We start from the raw sequence: 22,020 nt of genomic DNA on the forward strand, positions 1-22,020 counted from the left end.
GACAGTGCTACATTGCTACGAAGAGTTAATAATATAAAAATCAGTATTAAATTTTCCCATAACAGAATATCTTGGAAATCAAGGTGATTTTTGCCCCCTATCCCAGGGAAATTTTGCAAAGCTTGAAAATATTTCAAGTTTGTGAAGGCAGGTGTTGGCAGTATTCATCAGGTTAAACCAAAGGTTAAAATTAAACATTTTACAATGTACAGATCTGCCCTCTCTGCCTCCTCACACACTCTCCAGAAAGGACCATCTCGTTCAAAATCTCAATAATGTTCAAGTTGAGAACCTTTGCCCTGAAGACTTTAAAAGTCTATAACTGTACCTCATGGTGTTTCACTAATAAAAATATTTAAAAAAAATACTTTCTGTGAAGACCCATTAGTGTTGTTATATATCACTGAAAAGTTTCACCTTTGTACATCTACACAATGGAGTACTATGCAGCTGTTAGAAAAGATGAAGTCATGAAATTTACATACAAGTGGTACTACATGGAAAGTATCATGCTAAGCAAAATGAGTCAGAAAGAAAGGGATAGACATAGAAAGATTGCATTCATCTGGTAGACATAAAGTAACAAAATAGGAGATTTATACCCAAGAATAGCCGAGCTCAGTACCAGGAGGATTACTCCATGGCTAATAGGCGCCCCAGGCATTCTAGGGGAAAGGGCAGCTCAGATAGAGAAGTGAGCACCAAATAAAGGGTGTTTGGAGGATCCGCCCAGGATGGGAGGTGCATGTTGAAAGTAGACTATGGATCGAACATGATTGCTACTCAGTGCCTCTTTTGCAGACCACAACACCCAAAAGGAGAGAGAGAACAAAAGGGAATGCCCTGCCACAGAAGCAGGGTGGGATGGGGGGGAGATGGGGGGTGAGAGGGATACTGGGATCCGTGGTGGTGGGAAATGGGCACTGGTGGAGGGATGGGTATTTGATCATTGTATAATCGAAACCCAAGCACAAAAATTTGTAAGTCTACGACTGTACCTCAAAGTGTTTCACTAATAAAAATTAATAAAAAATAAAAAATAAAAGTTTCACATTCTTTCTTTGAGCTTTGTTTTATGTTTGGTGATATAATGTGCTTCATTTCTTTTTAAATTTGGATATTTGTAGCATTGTCCTCCCGTTGTTCATCAATTTGCTCGAGCTGGCCGAGTAACGTCTCCATTGTGAGACTTGTTATTACTGTGTTTGGCATATTGAGATACTCTCGGTAGCTGCCGGGCTCTCCGAGAGGGGTGTAGGAATCAAACCCGCGCCGGTCAGGCAGGCTGCGTGCAAGGCAAATGCTCTACCGCTGTGGTATCGCTCCAGCCCGTTAAGTTCTAAAAATTCAAAGTATAAAAGATATGAAGCATATTATTTTCTGTCTACTACCCTTAGTATGTTCAGAAAATAAAAAGCTGTGTGTGTGTAAACTATATTTTTTTAACTAGAGGTGACTGATTGATCCACACCTGGCCTTGCTCAGGGATTGCACCTGATATAGCTAGAATCAAATCAGGGTTGGCCATATGTAAGGCAAGATCCATAACCCCTGAACTACTTCTCTGCCTTGTCCCCAGCTCTGGGTTATTTAAACCTGTATTTCATGGAATGTCTGCTTGCATTGTCATAACTATATATCACCAAATTTAAGGAAGTGCTAAAACATTATCTGTCATGGTGACAATTTTAATAAATGCCTCATTCCATTTTCTATAGAAGAACATTTTCCTCAGCTGATTTTCTTCTTGATTAACATTTAAGACTGTTGAAAAAATAAATTTTGATTCACAATAATGTAAAATCAAAAAGAAGAGTATGTTAATGAAATTAGATTTTTTTGTGTTTCTATTTTGGCTACATTTTCTCTATGGTTGATATGTTCTCGATAAGAAATTAAAATGTTGAGAACTTAATATGAGCACATTGTATTCCTTCAATGGTATGAACTGTGAGCAAAAATCAAGGGCAGTCTTTTATGTTTAATTTTTTGAACAGCTAAAAACACAAGAAATTCACTTTTAACATGAACATCACCAGGAGTAATTCTTTTTTTTTTTTAGGCCAAAAAATAATAGGTTTCTGAGGAGATAAAATACAACTGCTTTAAAAGTAAAAGCATTTGTATTATTTCTGGATCTTAAAAAAGAATACATTGATTAAAAACCTGCCAGGAGCAGTTCTTGAAGGCAGAGCCAGAAGTACCTACTGAATATCACCAGATGTGACAAAAAAAACAACTGAAAAAAAAAAAAGATTTCACATCACTTTTTAAATATTTAGACTGTAGCACTGTAGCACTGTCCTTCCATTGTCCATCGACTTGTTCCAGCGGGCACCAGTAACGTCTCCATTGTGAGACTTGTTACTATTTTTGGCATATATCACGGGTAGCTTTCTAGGCTCTGCCATGCAGGCGAGATGCTATTGGTAACTTGCAAGGCTCTCTGACAGGGACCGAAGAATCGAACCCGGGTCAGCCACATGAAGGCCCTAACCGCTGTGCTATTGCTCAAAATATGGTGAATTGCCTAGACACTGTTAGGCAGAGGTCAGGATGAAAACTTGCTTCTGCAACCCCAAATGAACCGAGATTATTTTTAACCCCTTAGATTATTTTTAGAGCAATTAAAAATGTGCAGTTTTAATTCTGATAATCCACTTAAAATTAATCAACACTGTTTTATACTGTTTTTGTGATTTTCTAGTTTTTGTTCTTTTTTTAGATTTGGGAGCCACCTCCAGCCACACTGAGGATTTACTCTTGGTTCTCTGATTGGGAACAACTGATAGTGTTCAGGGACCCATATGTTGCTTTGAGGATCAAACTAAGGTCATCCATGTGCAAGGAAAGCATCTTGCCCCAGCTCTACATCTACGGCCTTGGCTGTCATTTTTCTGGAGTGATTTATCAGTAATCTGTGTACTGTCATAAGAAACATATTTTAATTGAGATTTAAAAAGTTATTTTTTAATAAAATAACATTTTAATTAAAGTAACATCTAGAACCACCCATAGTTGTGCTCAGGTATTTCTCTGGTATATGTGCTCAGAAATCCTACTGGTGGTGCTTAGGACACGACATGTGGTGGTCAGAGGGATAAAATTGGGATCCAGAGTTTAACAATCTTCAGGTCCTAAAGATGCGTTTCTAACACAAAGATGCTTCCTGACCCGTGTGGGAGGCTCAAATATACCTTAATTTAGAGGGTATGTATATTTTCTATAGAGAATACTCTTCTGAACTATTCTAATAAGAAACCCCATAACTCCTCATATCCTGACTTTGAAATAATGAGGACTGTTGAATGTTCCTATCTGCAAACTGGTTCTCCTGGGAAGAAAAGATAATGGAATAAAGCAGAGCTATATTACTAACCTTGGGATTTTTTTCTACCTCTTACCGTCCCCTTATCTGGAACAATTTTTCTCTTTATGTAATAAAAAAGAAGCCACAGAGTGTCATAAATATCTTTTCTGTTCTCTTTTAATTCTTTCACTGTTCAGGAGAATGAAACCACAAAATAGGAAACATTGACTTCTAAGCACTGCCATCAGTAATTTTTAATAAGGAATAGTTTACTTGTAAAATTTATAAAATAATTTTATGTCAAGTTATAATTTTATAAGTCATGTTAAAAATAATAATTTTATGTCATATTAACTTTAAAGTAAACCTCAGACTATGTATGACCTCTTTAAATCAGCTTTTTTCTAATTCATGTATCTTGGTTGTAATTATAACTGATTGCTCAATTCTTATTGAAATAGCTCTGATGTAATTTTAATTTTAGTTGAAGCTTTACTTTATACTTTTAAACTTTAGATATGATAACAGCGTTTAAGACCTGATATATTTCTTCTTATTGCTTTGTGGAAAATAATGTTTACTTATTCTGAGATCATAATTTGGTAGGTTCAGCATGTAGAAATTTGTTTCATTAAAAATAACAGAGGGGGACAGAGGGCTAGGAGTTTCGACACATACCTTGCATGTAGCTAACCCTGGTTCAATCCCTGGGACCACATCGCGCCCCCAAGTATGAGTGGAGTTTCAGCTCTAGATACCAAGCAGAGTGACCCAGGTAATTCCCATCTTTGAACGGCCTAAGAAGTACCACATCCTCATCCTCAGGCTCTTTCAATGAAGCACTGGCCTGTGTGGACAAACATTGTTGGAAAAGACCTGGTTTGGTTTCTGGAGCACTGATTGTGAGCCCATTTCACCAAACCAAAACAATAACAAAAATGTCTGGGAAATTATGTTCCTTGTGCCAGTATTTAGTTTACTGATATGTGTGCTCACTTCTATGCCCATATCAGTATACACAGTTTTATATAAAAACATGCATTTGAGATTGAACACAAAGTATACTTTGATAGGAAATGAAAAGAATAAACCTTATCAAAATCTGTAGCATGTTTCCATTTTGAAGTAACAGAAAACCCTCCCTTTTTATTTGCATACTGAAGTCACAAAAGAAATTTAATTGATTGTTTATTTGTTGTTAAAAGACACAACCTTGTACTTTGACTCTGTGTTCTATTTAAGTGCATCTTTTATCATTTGTCAAAAATCAATTTTATATATTGTTTTGGAAGCTCGGTTTCTGATGCATCTCTACTCTTACTAGACCTGATTTTTGTGTGTGTGTGTGATGTACTGCACAAAATTGTCTATTGATATGAAGCAGCGGTGAAACAATTTTTCAGCTTGGATCACTAGAATGAATTGATTTTTAACAAGCCCTCCAAATACGTGGCTGCTGACATTGTGTGTCTAACAACTCCATTGAAAGGCTGCATTTGATTTGCTATTGCTAAGTGCTCTCTTCTAGGGAGCTTGTCTGTGAAGCCTTCCTCCTCTCACTGAAGATCTTTCATTGGGTCAGAAAATGCTGGCAAATGTTATTTACTGATTAAAAAATAATTATAGGCAGGCCCCATTACACAGAATCATCAATTTGCCATTAGTGCTACTTGGTGCAAGCTTTGAAATGTGATTGAAACTCAAAAACTGGCTTTCCCAACAAACGTGAAAAGAAAAAGGCATTTCTTCATTTTGAATGCTTAAGATTAGTGGCAGAATCTATTGTGATGTTGCTTTCTCTTAGAGCTTATTATATTTTGTGTGCATGTAGGCTAGATTTATAAGACATCATTTTCTTCATAGAAGAAACTTGCAGTCAGAAACTTTTAGAACTGTCAGATTTCTAACACAATGGGACATACGAAATCAGGACACCATTGGTTATTTATGCCCCAGTTGGGAGTGCATCTGGCTTCCAGAAGATAACAATTTAGTTTTCAAATCTGCATTGATCCCCAGGTCCTTTTGTTTTATTTTTTTTCATTGAAAATGTTTTTATTTTAATCAGTTTATTTTTCTTTCTTTTTAAAATATTTTTTAGTGAATTACCATGATTTACATTTATAGACTTACAAACTTTTGTGCTTATGTTTCAGTCATACAATAATCAAGTACCCATCCCTCCACCAGTGCCCATTCTCCACCACCAATGTTCTCAGTATCCTTCCCACCACCACCCCATTCTCCTGTCCCCCACCCTGACTCTGTGGCAGGCACATTCCCTTTTACTCTCTCTTTCTCCTGTTGGATGTTGTGTGTTGTGGTTTGCAATACAGGCATTAAGTGACCATCATACTGGGTCTATAGTCTACTTTCAGATCATTTTGTTTTAATCGCTCCAGGGCTGGAGCGATAGCACAGCAGGTAGGGCGTTCGCCTTACAAGCGGCCAACATGGCCAACCCGAGTTCGATTCCTCCGCCCCTCTCGGAGAGCCTGGCAAGCTACTGAGAGTATTCGATATGCCAGACACAGTAACAACAAAGTCTCCAATGGAGACGTTACTGGGCCCGCTCGAGCAAATCGACGATCAATGGGAGGGCCTTTACCTTTACCTTTGTTTTAATATCTACCTGATTTCTGCAGTTAAATAAGTCATGCTGGGTAAAATTTTAATGAAGACAAAGTCTTTACTTTTTTTAGTATTCTCATTAATTTCACTGTGTGTTTTATTCATCAAAGCAGTTTGTCTATACTGCTTTTACAAACTCTTTAAAGATGTACATGAGGACACGATTACTATGGGGAAGACACTTGGACAACGGTGGAGGGGAATGGTCACTCAGTGGGGAGAGTATAGCGTTGGATTATATTATGCATTAAGCCACAGCATTACCAGTAGTGTAAATCATGGTGATTAAAATTTTAAAAAATCAACAAACAAAAGTTAGCGTATTAGCATATTTGTATATGATACAGGAGGGGGAGGTATTACCTCTTAAAAGCATGCAATAAGCATGAGTTTTTGTCCATTTTATTTTTAGTTCTGATTGTCAGTATTACCAGTTCTAGTTGAATTCCACAAGATTATAGTGTCCTTTAAATGTATTAATAGCATGGTTCTGAAAAGTTTGTTGATTTATTCTTTCATTTAGACATATTTTTTCACAAAATTTGAGGTTTTCATACTGACCAAAGATTGACAACTTTAAGAGCATTTTCTGACAGCTGTGACTGTCAAGAGTAAAACAAAATCAATGATTAAAATGGTGAATCCAGAGAAAACAACTGACAGAGCAAAGAAAAATCATATTTCTGCTTTTATAAATAAATATGTCAAACTGAAGTAAGTGCATTTATCCTTAACCTACTTTCCTGGGATGCTATCAGCTCCTTTAATACCTGAAAGGATTCAAATCAGAACTTCAGTAAACGTTCTTCTTTTCCACAATCACAAAGCTTGTTTATCAATGTAAAAAGGTACTCTCCTATTAAAATAGTTTTTTCATCAACAATAGAAATAAAGTAGAATTGATTATAATAAACGGTTTTACAAATTACAAGTGGAAATCATTATGGGGAAATTGTTTTCAACTTATCACTGTTTTTATTCTTGTCCTCATTACATCTGTTTTCTGATTTCTGATTCTTGTATATGTTAAATTGTCCAGAAGAGTCTGGCCTTTTTAAGTTTTTTGTTGCTTTGTAGTTAAGTGTATGATGAAACATCAAGAGTGTTAGGGACATGTAAAACTATTTCTTAACATCTTTTGTCATTTCTCCCTTTTCAGATTATAGAGATTGAACAAAAAAGCAATTCATTTTTCTATATAATGTTTTCTTGAGTGGCCTCTGGATTTCTCTGTTCTTTCAGGAACACAGTCACATTTCATTCTTTCTTTTTGGGGGCGGGGTCACACCTGGCGATGCACAGAGGTTACTTCTGGCTCTGCACTCAGGAGTTACTCCTGGCTGTGCTCAGGGTACCATATGGAATGCTGGGAATCAAACCCGGGTCGTCCGTGTACAAGGCAAACGCTCTACCCGCTGTGCTATCTCTCTAGCCCCACATTTCATTCTTGAACATGTAAATTAATGCAAAATTTTGAGACATTTCAAAGGACATAAAGAGGACTATTCATTTATATCAGTTTATTCTTCAAGTAAAAGACACGCAAAAGAATGGCTCAAAGCTGCCATTTTTTGAATGAAACTTTGCTTGCTTAAACTCAGAACCACAAATACCTAATGATTACCATAAGGATCACAATCACGATCATCCTGTTCTTCATCGATTTCCTCGAGCAGGCACCAGTAACGTCTCCTTCGTCCTAGCCCTTGAGATTTTAGAAAGTGCCATATTCAAGGCTCTTTCAGGGTCAGGAGAATGAGACCCATCATTGTTACCGGTATTTGGCATATTGAGTATGCCACGGTCAGTTTGCCAGACTCTGCCATGCGGGCAGAATGCTTTCGGTAGCCTGTGGGTTCTCCAGAGTAACAACTAGATAATAAGATGTCGCACAGCCTCAAATGCGGCCATGCGCTTCGGGGAGCTGGATTTTAAGTCTCTGGATCTTGGCCATTGATGGGATTACCTGGCGCCGGAGGAAGTTGGTGGGTGACGCCTACCTACTGGAAGATGGGGGATCTGGGTGGAGGAGGCCCATTCCCAATCCAAGCAGTCTTGGAGATCTCGGCCCTGGGACCCGCATGCCTGTGTTCCTCTGCCAGTTCCTTCATGCGTGTGGAGAGTGGTCTCAGCATGGTTGTGGCTGGTTTTGGAGGTCTTTGGCTGCTGGGGCTCTGCTCGGGGTGGGGAAGAAAATTCAACCCAGCCCCATCCAAGGGGCCCCAGTGAGGACAACCAGGTGCGGGGACAGGAGACTTTGCACTGTTATCTTCTGGGAGTTGGGTTTTAAGTCCATAAGATATTAATTTTATAAAGACCCCGGCCCTCTCCACTTCCCCCAGTAAGACTCTCTATCAGTGCTCTTATTCACCAAGTTACAGTGGCTTGCTCATTAACTACTTTCCATGTTATCTCACCTTAAACTTAGATGTTCCTTAGAAATTTTCTGTTTCTCTGTTTCATCTTTGGGAGAGAGAGAAAATAAAAATCAACTTTTTCCCATTTGCCTTTTGTCTGAAGACTATCTTTTCTTGAATAATTTTCTCAGAAAACAAGCAAAGTTTCTTTCACTTTTTAAAAATGGCAGTTCTCTCTTCCTCTCTGAGAACTTGTTAGAATAAAAGATGCTTGACAGCTGATTAGGAAAGTGACATATATTTTGCTGGCTTTCAGTTAAAATCTTCTCGAACTATTTACTTACCAGGGCCAGTGACAGCCTGTCCAGCAAAGATAATTGATACCCTTTCTGGTTATTGTAGAAAGAGAACAATGGAACAAATAAGGGCTTTCTCCTTCCTTCAGAGAAGAAGCTGAAGCAACTGATTGTCATTAAATTAAAGTTTTTCTCTGTATATATCTGGCCACTGACACATTCTTTTTTAATTATAAGAATTCTTTGCCTAACTGGCATTAATAATTAGACTTGGTATGCCGTTTCCAGTACTTAGTACTGAAGAAACACACATATTTTGCCTTTGAAATAAGGTAAATTATTTTCCCTTTTCTAGGTAAAATATATAAGAGCAAGTTTATAAATCTCTATGTAACCCTGAAATTACAATCCAATTCAATACTACTCAACTAACTAAAATCAGATCACTATGAGCAAAAGTCTTTTAAAGCTCATTTCTTTAGGATGTAATTTGAAATGTAGCTTTGGTTTGTTGGCGGGGGGTGAGGGGTGGCACACCCACTGGTGTTCAGAATTTAATTCTGACTCTTGTACTCAGGGAATACTCCTGGTAGTGCTTCGGGGACCATATGTGGTGCCAAGATTGAACCAAGGTTGGCTACAAACAAGGCAAATGTACTCTCTCCATCCCATCTGGACAGAATAATTTTAAGCTCAATGAGCATAAAAAATATTCTCAGAATTTCTTTTTCACTTATTTTTGAAATTCCACACTTTTGGAAATTTTCACTTTTGATAAAACTATGTAATAGGCATAGCCGTAGTTATTCACTTCATGGAGATTTTATTGGTGGCAGATCTTATCTAAAGTCATCAAAGAGGAGTTATGTAAATACTATTAATTATTATGAGATTGACTTAGAGGAATTAAGTTTTGGCACCTATCAATGTGAGCTACAAAAATTAAACTTTATTAATGAGAGAGGATCTGTATGTTTTGCTATACAAGATAAAGAACACACACTTCATTTTTAGTAAAGGGTCATAGCCAAGGATGTAAAAATTATTCTTTTAACTGCCAGAGGCAATTCAAAGGATAGTTACAATAATTTCTTAAATGTTGTTATAGTTTTTTTCTTACTACTTCATCTCAGTCTTTATCAAACTATATTATTAAAGTATATGTTGATAGATTTGGGAACCTTGTCCAGCACAGACAGGGACAGAGACAAATAAAGTGAAGGAAATAGGAGAAGTTTATTGGGGTGCACTTCCGGGAAAACTCCATGAACCTCATATGAGGTTGGGCTAGAGCTGTGTCCTGGAGAGACTAAGGGAGCTTTTAAATTGTCTTAGGTGGGAAAGAGAAATAGAATCAATGTACGTGGTCTGGCCTGTTGTCTGTAGGGGATGGATGTGAGGAAGCATGGGATGCAGCCTTGTGGCTTCCTGTCCCCAATGGGGGCTGTCTTCCAAACTGGGGACAGGGTGATCTGATTATGGGAATGTTGCTATCTCATCAGCCGGTCACCATTTGGTCCCAGTTATCATTTTGTCCCAGCAAACTTCACATATGTTTTCTTAGCTTTGGCAATGCAATCAGTCAAATTCTAAAATGAGTTTTTCCCATGTTAGAAAGTTAATAAAGTCTATTCCCTATTTCATTTTATCCTTATTTGGAACATTGTGTGACTGAAACCCAATCATGAACAACTTTGTAACTGTGTATCTCATGGTGATTCAATTAAAAAAGTAAGGTTATTCCCTATTTTATAAACTATGGTAAATACAGCAAAACTAGACAATCAGAAATTGAGCTACTTTGTGAAAAGGCATTTTGTTCTAGTCACTTGAGAACATTCATCTGATATATTAAATCATCCTGCTTTACATAAATTAGTATGTGATAGATCCCATATGATCAGAGTTTGGTCCTGGGACATCTGTAGATGTCATGCTTTGCTGACTAATGGATACTCTTGTCTTTAGAGAAGTAGAAAATTGGTTGTTTCTGTAGGTTAGACAGTTCCAAGTCAATGCTTGACATCTGAGCATTAAACCCATTATATTGTTTGTTTCCAAAGTTAAGGAGACCCTTGTCAGAGCACTCCATGCCCAGTCTCTTCTCTAAGCCGTTAAGTAATAAATTGTATGTAATGTGTAATTTCTTAAATTCTTTCTAAGAAAATAATGAGCATCTGTTGAACTCTGTGCACAGAAATGTCCTTCAATCGTCTCATATAATCTCTTGCTTTCTGATCCATGAAAAATACAAAAACTTCCAAGTTTCAGGACTTATTTTTGTGACTTAGTTTATGAGCTTTCTTAAGAATCTGTGATTTTTGGGAATCATGTATATCATCAAAATCTAAATTATCACTTTGACTTTTGGTTTTATGTGTAAATTTTGTTAAATCTGTCTTTTAGATATTTAGCTATTAAATATTATAAATTTTAATGAATCTGAAATATAAGGAAATTGGTTTAATTAATAAGTATTCTAATAACATAATGGTTATTAATTATAGTTTTGAGGTTTAGTATTACAGAACATAAATTCACACTATTAATATGCACCTGTAATATTTAAGATACAATGTGCTACAATATTTTGTTTCTTCGCATTTATGATCAGTAAACACATTTAGTTGTATTTGTGTTATTTCTTTCATTTGTGAGTTGAAGTGATAAAAATGCAGAATTTATATGATTAATGTCAGGTCACATAGCTAGTTACTGGCTGTAAACAAAGCTTGTATAGTACAGTATAGAACAAATATGATCTCTTCTATAATAAACTGAATGAATTACATAATTTTTGTTGTCAGTCTTTTGGATTCAAAAATCAAACTTTTTTAACAATTGTGGCTATTGCTTTTTGTCAACACAAATGAATGCTGTCACTGAAGAGTTTTTAAAATAATATTTAAACAGCTTTTCCGCCACACAATTTTCAGGTTTAGAATCTGTCCAGCTGTAGGTATAGAAATTCTGTCCTAGTATATGTAAAATAGTGAATGAGAGACTCTTGAACAGCAGCAACAACAATTTAAATTAAAATGTGAGATAAAGAGATATTTTCAGAATGCTGTTATGAGTAGGCCAGAGAAAATTCTAAAGCATTCACCTTCTTGCTAATCTTGCTAGTTGCAATTCAGTTTTATTCTCCGTTAGTATAACAATCCAATCTCTATCATTGCAGCCTCTCAAAATAAATTATCATTGAAAAAAATTACAGTTTCCAATCAAAATTTCACCTTTTACATCCCCTGGTTAAGAATCAAAGAAGAGAAACTGCTTTCCCCGTGGAGAAGCCACAAGGAAAGCTTTATGTAGAAGCCAAAGTTAAAATGATGCCAACAACCAGATGGATCTCGAGTCTGAATGAGAAAATCCTGAGCGAGGTCTCTTGCTGAGACTTTAATATAGCTCTGTTGTGCCCTAGTTTCTCTGTCTTTATTACTGGGATTCCAGTTATTTATGAATTGCATTCCATGTAGTTATCTTGCTGTTATTGTAAAATGCCACATGATATTTTGTGCTAAGTCAATAAATGCCTCGTGCCACCACTGTATTTACTTTGGGTTTGTAATCTCTGTACTTTATCCTTTTTATGACATTTTCCAAGTGTCTTCCTACAAATCAGCTGGCCATGGAGATGAGCTTCCTCAGCAATTGACAGTCTGCTGATGCAGGCCTAACCACCAATTCTCACCCCGGGGAGACTAGTCACCAAGCATGAGATTTGCTGTCATCTGACACTTTGGTTACTTTAAAAATTACTCCTAGGATTGAACTTTTTGCAGGTGATTCTTAAAGAAACATGAAAAAATAATGGTTGTTTGAAGTTTAAGCTTGCAATGAAGGAGAGCGATAAAGTAAGATCATTTGAAATCTAAAAATGGGGGATTTCAAGAGGTCGAAGGATAGTCTAACCCAGATAGTTCAATTTCTTTGAAGAAGTGAAGAGTAAGATCATTTATTATATTCACATTTATGTTATAAATGAGATCAAAGTTCTATAAAATAATAGTTATATCACATTTTAATTCATGTTTTCATAGCCACAAAGTGAGCACAATACAAAGATTTCAGTCAATTTTTTTTTCCTTTTGGGTCACACTCGGCGATGCACAGGGTTTCCTCCTGGCTCTACACTCAGGAATTACTACTGGCGGTGCTTGGGGGACCATATGGGATGCTGGGAATCAAACCTGGGCCGGCTGCGTGTAAGGCAAACACCCTACCCACTGTACTATCACGCCAGCCCTGATTTCAGTCAATTTGACTGATGATGGAACCAATAAGATCTGTGAACTGGTTCAGAGTTCAACTGAGGAGCTGAATATTCATGAACAATATAGTAAAGAAGGTTAATTATTGCTCTGATAGATATAATGCTGGTAAATGTGTTACAGAAATGTGAATGAAAAACTTGAAGGCTATCTTTTCTTTTGTACAGAAATTATTTGCCTATTAAATATATGAAATTTCCAGGATATCAGGAACTTTTAAAAAATCTGGACCCTTCAGTAATTTCTGTAGAGTCATTATTAGCTAAGGTTTTTGTTTGTTTGTTTTGGGACACACTTGGCAGTGCTCAGGGCTTACTCCTGGCTCTGTTCTCAGGGATCACTCCTGGCAGAACTCAGGAGACCATATGGGGTGCCAGGGATCAAACCCAGTTCAGTGATATGCAAGGCAAGCAGGTTACCTGCTATACTTTCTCTCGTCCCTTTTGGCTAAGTTTTTAAATAATGCTCCCATGTGGTGGTGAAAGAAATGATACTCAACTTTTTTTTACATGAAAATGAACTTAATTTTTTTTTATTTAAAGGGAGAGAAGAAAAGTAGCAGTTTCAAGCTAGAACACAGATTTTGCAGAGGAAGAAGCATACTTTTTGTAGTAGAAGAAAGGAATTACATACCCACAATTGGGAAATGGGCAATTCAAAAAAGAATTGCACAAAAAATAAAATTTTAACAAAAGTAAAAACTGCAGATTCAAGTTGATTACTTCTAGAATAGCACTGAAAAACTATGACAATTTCCCAAACAACTCTCCTTCCAACGCTAATACAGGTGCATTCATTCTCAACATTTTCAAGAAATCCATTTATCTGTAGGATTTTGTGCCTAGTAGGAGCTTTACAAAAATAATCCAGACATTTTGATAGAATAAGCCTTATGCTTTAGCAAACTCTCTTAATGCATTAAAGTCTAAATACATGATACTCAACTTTTAAACAAATTTTATTTCAAGTTTTGTTAGATTATAACAGGATGTACACTGGCATACTGAAATTATATTCTCTTCCATGTTTACAATGCTGATATATCTTGCTAATTAATTCAATATCCTACTACTAAGTCATGATTAAATTTAAATAAAACATTTCTTCTAATAGTTATATTAGATAGAGCTATATATAGCCAATATATTAGTTCTATGTGTCGTCATATGAGATATAGCTATATATACTTACATAGCTATATTTATATATTTTTAGTTTCTAATAGAGTAATATTAGATAACCTGCTATATTAAAATTGTTTACATTTATATGAGTACCAACTCAGTAGTTTTCAGTAGTACTCCAATGCAGGGCAAAGGCTTAATTAGAAAATGTATAAAGGAAAAGAAAATGATTTTATTGGGCTATAGTTTAAAATTTGTGATTACCCATAGTATTTTGATTTTATACCTTGAGATATTTGCAGCTATGTTTTCATTTTGCTTGTGCAGGTTGTAAGTCCACTTTGATGTAATGATCGGTTCTTAATTACTCTAACAAGACTCATAAATTTTGTTTTCAAGGTCCTCAAAGTTAAAAATAAATGATTACTTTTCTCTCACAGAGAACACATTCCTTAAAATGCAATTTAGGCTTATATTCTTCATATTGGAATAGGAATTAGATGACTTTGTAGAATTTTTAGAGCTCTGGTAGGAGACAAATTAGTTACCTGGAATCCCATCACTTTACAGAAGAGGAAACTGATATGAACCTAAAATGACCTGTGCCATCACTAAATAAATATCTTGGTGGAGTAATCATAGCAGGAAGAAAACAGTTTCTGGATTCAGAGTAGTATGTTGTTATTTTGAATCTCAGTTACCAAATAGAAGTCCACAGGAAAACTTCTTGTTTTTCTGCTATTTGGTGCCAGGTTTCTAAAATAGAGAATTGTATTAGGAACCTAAGGATATGCATACGTAAATAACTGTAAAACTGAGAAAATTTAGAACATGGAAAATTTTTATCCTTATCATTTTATCCAGTGTATTTCCCATCTCTGAGTACTTGTTTTTAAACAAGATGTATTTAAATGTTGCTGCATTTGCACAGATTTAGTGCAATTGATATCATGGGTAAAAATTTCCTACCTGAATTAAGTGAAATTTCAAAGTGTATTCTCTCTTCTACATGGAGCTCTACATTAGAACGATTAAAGACATGATAGTTATTATTGCCAATATATTATCACTGTAAAATGCCCTAAAATTTGTGAGATAAAAAACATCATTCTGAAAACATGTACTGATATTACATAAGATTTTCCACTGTGAAGACTTTTAGTTGTGCAGCTGTGCTTTTCATGCATTTTTTAAAAAAAATGTAGACAGAGAATCTGATAAATGGTTTAAAGCTACCTCCCTACTGATCATGCAAAATTTAATTATAGTAGAACATTTAACAATTTAATTCCATGCTCTCTCTGAAGAATAGCCTGTAAAATGTTTTTTCTTATGTTTTTTTCTTTTGTTCTTTCTTTTCTGGGTACATTTTGTTTTGTTTTGTTTTTGAGTCACACCCTCTGGTATCTAGGACTTCCTTCTCTCTGGCTATGTTCTCAGGGCTCACTCCTGGTGGAGGCTCCAGGGAACATATGGGGTTCCTAAGACCAAACTTACCTAAGCCATGTTGGAAGGAAAATGCCATACCCAATGTATTATTGCCCCAGCCCCAGCATCAAATTCTTGTTTAAATAAAAAGTACATTGTACCTTTGCCATAAGCAAAGCTTATTAATCAAATTGAGTTTGGAGATAAGTAAAGATAGAAGACAGACACGCAATCAAAACATACCTGGATATTTTCATCTCTCTTTGCTCTTAGGAAATGTTGAGATGGAAACAAGACAGTTATCCTGATTCCCACGAGTTACCTTCTAAATTGTCATACAAATATTAGGAAAGTATTTCAGGGATATTTATGTCTCCTACAAAGTGCTTCAGACTGTTGCATCAACGGGTCTTTTTTTCAATGCCTTTTCTGACTGCCACCTCCTTCCCTGGTTCTTCTGATTACTTTAGAGCAAAGAAAAAAAATCTTCATTTAAACACAGTTGAAAGGCATCGATCCAAAAGACTTATATGCTATTAGAATCCTAGCAATTGTCTTTATCTTTGTTATGTAGCTTAAATGCACATCACCTTATTTCCTGTTGCGACGTTTTGGGGATCCAATTTTATTTTCTGATGATGCTGAAAGAGTATTGAGTATTCATCATCAATAATTATTGATACCTTTCTTTTGCTTCTACTAAGATATTTGACTCTCTGATTTGGACTCATTTTCAAGGTCTCTTCTATCCTAGACTCCAGCTCCAGGACAAAACTCATGCTCTCCTGTCCATGCAAATGGAAGAATTTTGGTGTAGGAGGCCTTGAATTTAAACTTCCAAACTGTATTTAAATTCCTTTCATAAGGACCCTATGAATTAAACTTGAGAAAGGCAGATTAACAGGAAAATTTTTAAAATGTGTTTATGTGAGGATTTCATAGAAAAATGGTGTCTTCAACAAAGAAGTGTTTAGAAACTTGTACTTACATATCAATCCCACACAGAATAAACTTTGAGAGAAGTGCCAAGATAAAAGAAAAGGCTTTAGGAGGGGTGGAATGTTTTGACTAAGTAACTATATAAAGCAACCAACAGAAGAAGAGGGCATTAACAAGTTGTGTTATAGTATTTACCTCTGAGCACATCTTCAAACACATAAGACTCATACACAAAGCAGGCAAGTAGACAGAAGACAAAGAAACTTTTTTTTTCTTTGTCTTCATCAGAGTTTTTTTTATGCATCTCGTGTTCCTGAGTTTTATTTCAGTTTCCATCCTATTCTTTCCATTTATTCCCTAAAAGTTAATTTCTTATTCTATAGTTGGACAAGGACAATCCTACTTAGAGATTGGAGAAATGAGGAAGTAGTTGAAGGGGCATAAAGGCAATGAACCTATATAACAGATGGAGACAGTCCAAACACACACAGTTTTTGTCCTATTTCATAAATACACGGAAATGTTATACTAATGTTATCTATAACAGCCCATAACTCCACCACCCTATCTATGTCTTTGAAGAGTCAACACAGATACATAACGAATATCTTTTCATTGAAATTGTACTTAATTACCATAGCTTAGCTAGAAGTAATTTTTCTTATTCCAAATTTCTATCATTTTTGCTTTTGTTCTGGGACCTTACCTAGAGATACTCAGGAGTTACTCCTGGCTGTGTTCTCAGGAATTACTCCTGGTAGTGCTCAAGGGACCGTATAGATGCCAGGAATCAAAGCCAGGTAAGGTGTATACAAAAGTACCTTACCTACTTTAATCTCTCTCCAGCTCCCAAACTTTTCTTAAAAAATATTTTAAATTTATCTTGTCCTGGCTACTTCCATAATTTGACTGAAATTTTTATTTTACTGGACCTATAGAATGATACCTTAGAGTTTAACACTTTAAGCAAATGCTTGTACTACTAGCTGAAGTCAGGCCTAGAAATAATCCTATTTAATTAAGCATTATAAAAGAGTAGCATACTAATGTTATTACTGTTCTATCATCACCAAATGTTGTAGAAGGAAAGTTTTGGAAAGATTAATAAAGATTAATCCATTCTTTGGGACCACAGTAGTGCTTTCCTTCCTGATTTGATATTCTATTGTGCAAATCATTTACCAATATGAGAACTGGTTACTGTTAGAAGTTTTTTTTAATGGAATCACTGTGTACTAATATTTCTGATAACTACTAATTTAAGCGAAATTCAAACCATAAGTCTGAGGGAGGATCATTTACCATCACTAAATTCATGAGCCCTCTCATCTTACAATTTAAAAGCTTCAAGTGAAAATTTTCCCCTTAAACTTTACATATGCTATGTCTAAAGTTAAAGCAGAACCCCCATATCTGACCTTTTGTTGAAGTTTTAGAAGTAGAAGAAAAGAAAGTCAAGAGGTGATTTAATTTCCACTGAATTTCCCACAGGAGCACTGAGGAGAGTTATGTATCATTTTCTGTGTTATTTGATGACAATGAATCCACAATAATCTATGCTTTAAAGAAAGATTGCATTCATCTGGGGAACATAAAGTAACAAAATAGGAGATTAACACCCAAGAATAGCCAAGATAAATACCAGGAGGTTTGCTCCATGGCTTGGAGGCCAGCTTCACACTCTAGGGGTAAAGGCAACTCAGATAGACAAGGGAGCACCAAATAAAGGGTGTTGGGAAGATCCGTCCAGGATGAGAGATGCATGCTGAAAGTAGACTATAGACTGAACATGATTGCCACTCAGTTCCTCTTTTGCAAACCACAGCACCCAAAAGGAGAGAGAGAGAACAAAAGGGAATGCCTGCCACAGAGGCAGGGTTGGGAGGGGGGCATCGTGGAGGTGGGAAGGATACTGGGATTAGTTGTGGTGGAGAATGGGCACTGGTGGAGGGATGGGTACTCGATCATTGTATAACTGAAACCCAAGCACAAAAATTTGTAAGTCTACAACTGTACCTCATGGTATTTCATTAATAAAAATTAAAAAAAAGAAAGATACAATTTCCCCATTATATAAACTGAGTCTTGTGTTGAATATGCCACAATACTATAGATCACTGCTTTATTTTTGTAAGAATTTTGGCGAATTGGCTTTTGCTAAATAAACAAACCAAAAAACTCTCCAAATCTCCTAAGTTCACATATATTCATTTCCATACATTTTACTTTACAGTGGCAAATAGATCTGCATTTCCCCTACTTAAGAAGAGACTGGTGTTTGGTAAAGATATAGATGCACACTTTAAAAAAAGCACAATTTAGTCATCTAGAAGCTTAGACAATAAATACTTCTATGTTACTATGATAGATCCCACTTGCACTTTGGAATTTTGCAAACGAAACTCATTTGTTCTTTTTTTTGTAGGAGTACTGCTATTTATTCAGCCACTGATTAGCTGATTGAATTGGGCATGAACGCCACCTTAATTTTTTCATTTTATTTTTTTCTTTTTATATTTATTTATTGAATCACTATGGGAAAATTTACTAAGCTTTCAGGTTTAAGCCTCGGTCATACAATGATCAAACACCTTTCCCTTCACCAGTACTCATTTTTCACCACCAAGAACCCCAGTATACCCCCCTCCCACCCCTCCAAATGCTTATGAGGCAGATGATTTCTACTAAACTCTTCTCTGCATTGATTACATTCATTATTTCAACAAAAGATGCACCATTATTGTTTAGAATTTCCCCCCAAACAATCAGAATTGTTGAAAAGGCATTGTGAAATATTTTTTTCTATAGTTGGTTATGTGAATCATATAATGTCATGCGGCCATGATTTGGGATTTCTGCAAAGAGCCAGATAATTACGAGATTGGTTTCTGTGTGTCTGGTGTTATGGCCGTCCCGGAGAGCCGCTCCTGGGGGATAACTCATGACCTCGGTAGGTCGTAAAGTATGTGCTTGCTGGTACTGCCCCGCTTCCCATGAGACTGCAGTTGCCCCGTCACCACCAGCTCATACCTGGCTTTCCCATAAGCTCTGAGGCGGCGGCCACCTTGCTGCCAGGGGGGAAAATGGTGGAAAAAAGCAACACCCTTTCCCTCCCGGGGAGGCATGTTCCCGTAGTTTAATGCATGGTCCATTCACTTTTCTTCCACAAGCTGCTGGGCTCTGAACTAAGTCCTTTTGCCTCTGGAGCTATGGCTGTGCCAGAGAGCTACTTGTGGGGGGGCAACTCATGACCTCAGTAGGATGCGAAGGACGAGCCGGTACTGTCCCCCTTCCCATGAGACTGCAGTTGCCCAGCTCATACCTGGCTTTCCAATAAGCTCTGAGCTGGCGGCCACCTTGTATGCAGTCCAGATGCATTTCTGCCAAAAGTCGCTGGGTTTCAAGATTTGTTTCTGAGTCTCCGGTATCATGGCCATTAATCAGCTTGATCAGGAGCCAGAGCGGCCGTTTGTAGGCGGTGATTAGGGGTCTCGTTGGGATGGGGAGAAAGAGTCGGCTCCACCCCCATGTGGTGAGACCCCGTGTGTCTCGTCACTGCAGGCCCAAACCCGATTGTCTAGTGGTCTCTGGAGGATGGTGGTCACCAGGCCGCCAGGGGGAACAGGTCAAGGCACAAAACCTATTCCCACCTGGAGTAGCTCAGTGCCAGTGACCTACTGCAGGAACAGGACACATTTCTGCCAAAAGCTATTGGGTTCCGAGATTTGCTTCTGAGTCTCTGGGACCATGGCCATTAAGCAGTTCGATCAGGAACGAGAGAGGCCTTGCTCCAATTATATAGCTGAGCCAGAGGTGGTTTGTGGGTGTGTTTCCCACATACCTAACTTTTGGCTGTTTACTTTCTTGGTAAACTTTGCCCCAAGTTTTTGGGGTCTCGCCAAAGGCACAGCAGCAATTTTGGGGTATCTGAAAGTCTGACATTGCAATCAGGCTGCTGATGCACTCACCTCACAGGTACAGATTGATCTGCTGGCGGCATCATATCCCCTCATTTGTTACTTTTTGACCACGCTGACTTTATATAATTAAATTATGTGTATGCGTCAAGGGGAAAAATGAAAAGCATGTCTTTCTCACCCCTCTCTCTAACCATAGGTTTGTTTTCTTATTGTAATTACACTTTTTTTTCTTTCTGGGTCACACCTGGCAATGCTTAAGGGTTACTCCTGGGTGTGCACTCAGGAATTACTGCTGGTAGTTCTCAGGGGACCATATGGGATGCTGGGAATTGAAACGGGGTCTGCCATGTGCAAAGCAAATGCCTTAGCGCTGTGCTACCTCTCCATCCTTGTAATTACACTTTAAGTGAAGGCAATGTATGAGTGATTTTCCAGGGTAACATAATAAAGTTTTATTTAATTGTTTTAAATAGTTAATTATATGTTCTGCCTTCAGTCGTTTTCTCCCTGAGAAGCCCTTAATTCTTGATTCTCCCCATTCCCCATCATGCTTCTTGACAGAGAGACATTAAAAATCCAATGAAAAGCTGCATGCCTGTAGCACTGTGCATTTTACCATAAGAACCACTCAATAATTATTTGTCAAATGAGAGAAAATTATTTTGTCAAAATCATTTTCCCTTTAATTTAAGTCATAATGTGTGGGAGGGGGCAGTATGGTGGAGGTGGTGGCTTATACAGATGGTGCAGATATTTGTGAAACTGTACCAAAGGCCAGTGGGCAGGGGATGGATGGAGTTTGCTGTGGCTGACCTTGAAATCAGTTTCAACCTGTCATCAGAACCATTGGGTTTGTGACATCTATAAGTTGGAGACTGATTCTTCTTTGCTCTTGTTCTGTTTTAACTCATGCAACTGGCACAATACCTAGCATGGGGATATAGAAAATGCTACTAAGACAAATAGAAATAGCATGTTCCAAATGCAAAATGAATGTAATTCATTTAAATTTTAATATTTGAAATGCTCTCAGTTCTCTCCATGCCTAAATGCCTGAAAAAATTATTCTTTTAGAGTAGAAGATACAGTTTTATAAAAAGAAAACCTTATCTGGATAATTACTATAGAACCAAAGAGCAAGGCTGATCATTTTTCCACTTCAGTCTTAGGTGGTGTGGCAGTGGATCAAAATTTACAATAAAATATTGGGCAAAGAAGACACATGAGGCATTTATCTTTTTACTTTATGTGAAAAAGTATTTCTATTTAGTGCCTTTAAAATCACTCAGTTGATATCTATGTACATAAGGAAAAAAGAAACGAGGATCACAAACAGATTTCCCGAGAGCGTTACAGTGGAGAATGATTAAACTTAGAACATAAAATTGCCATTTATGATTAGTTCATTTTAATTAATCCCATCTATCTATCCCTCCTTTAATTCATTTATTCAATCAATCAGCATTTATTGAAAGACCTATGTTGTGTCAGGCTCTGTGCAAAGCTCCAGAGAGACAGGGCTCAAAGACTCCATCACAGAATCCCTAATCCTGTGGTATAGACAGAGATATAATCACAGTACCTGCTGGCAGCACATGTTTAATGCTAGTACGTTACAGGGGGATTTGGAGCACAGAAGGCAGGCAAATGAGAGAGACTATTATGTAACCATAAAAAAAGCTGGAAGATGAGGTAACAAGAAGTAGCCAAAACTCAGTATTCACTAAAATAGGATGTTTCC

At 36.9% G+C, this 22,020-nt stretch overlaps 1 protein-coding gene across 1 annotated transcript in view; it reads left to right on the forward strand.

Moving 5' to 3' along the window:
* LOC130019997 (EGF-like and EMI domain-containing protein 1) overlaps positions 1-22,020 on the forward strand; it is a 745,638-nt gene that overhangs the window by 443,400 nt on the left and 280,218 nt on the right. The window lies entirely within an intron of this gene.

Source organism: Sorex fumeus, unplaced genomic scaffold, assembly GCF_029834395.1.
Source record: "Sorex fumeus unplaced genomic scaffold, SorFum_2.1 ptg000010l, whole genome shotgun sequence".
In the NCBI taxonomy this organism is placed as follows: domain Eukaryota; kingdom Metazoa; phylum Chordata; class Mammalia; order Eulipotyphla; family Soricidae; genus Sorex; species Sorex fumeus.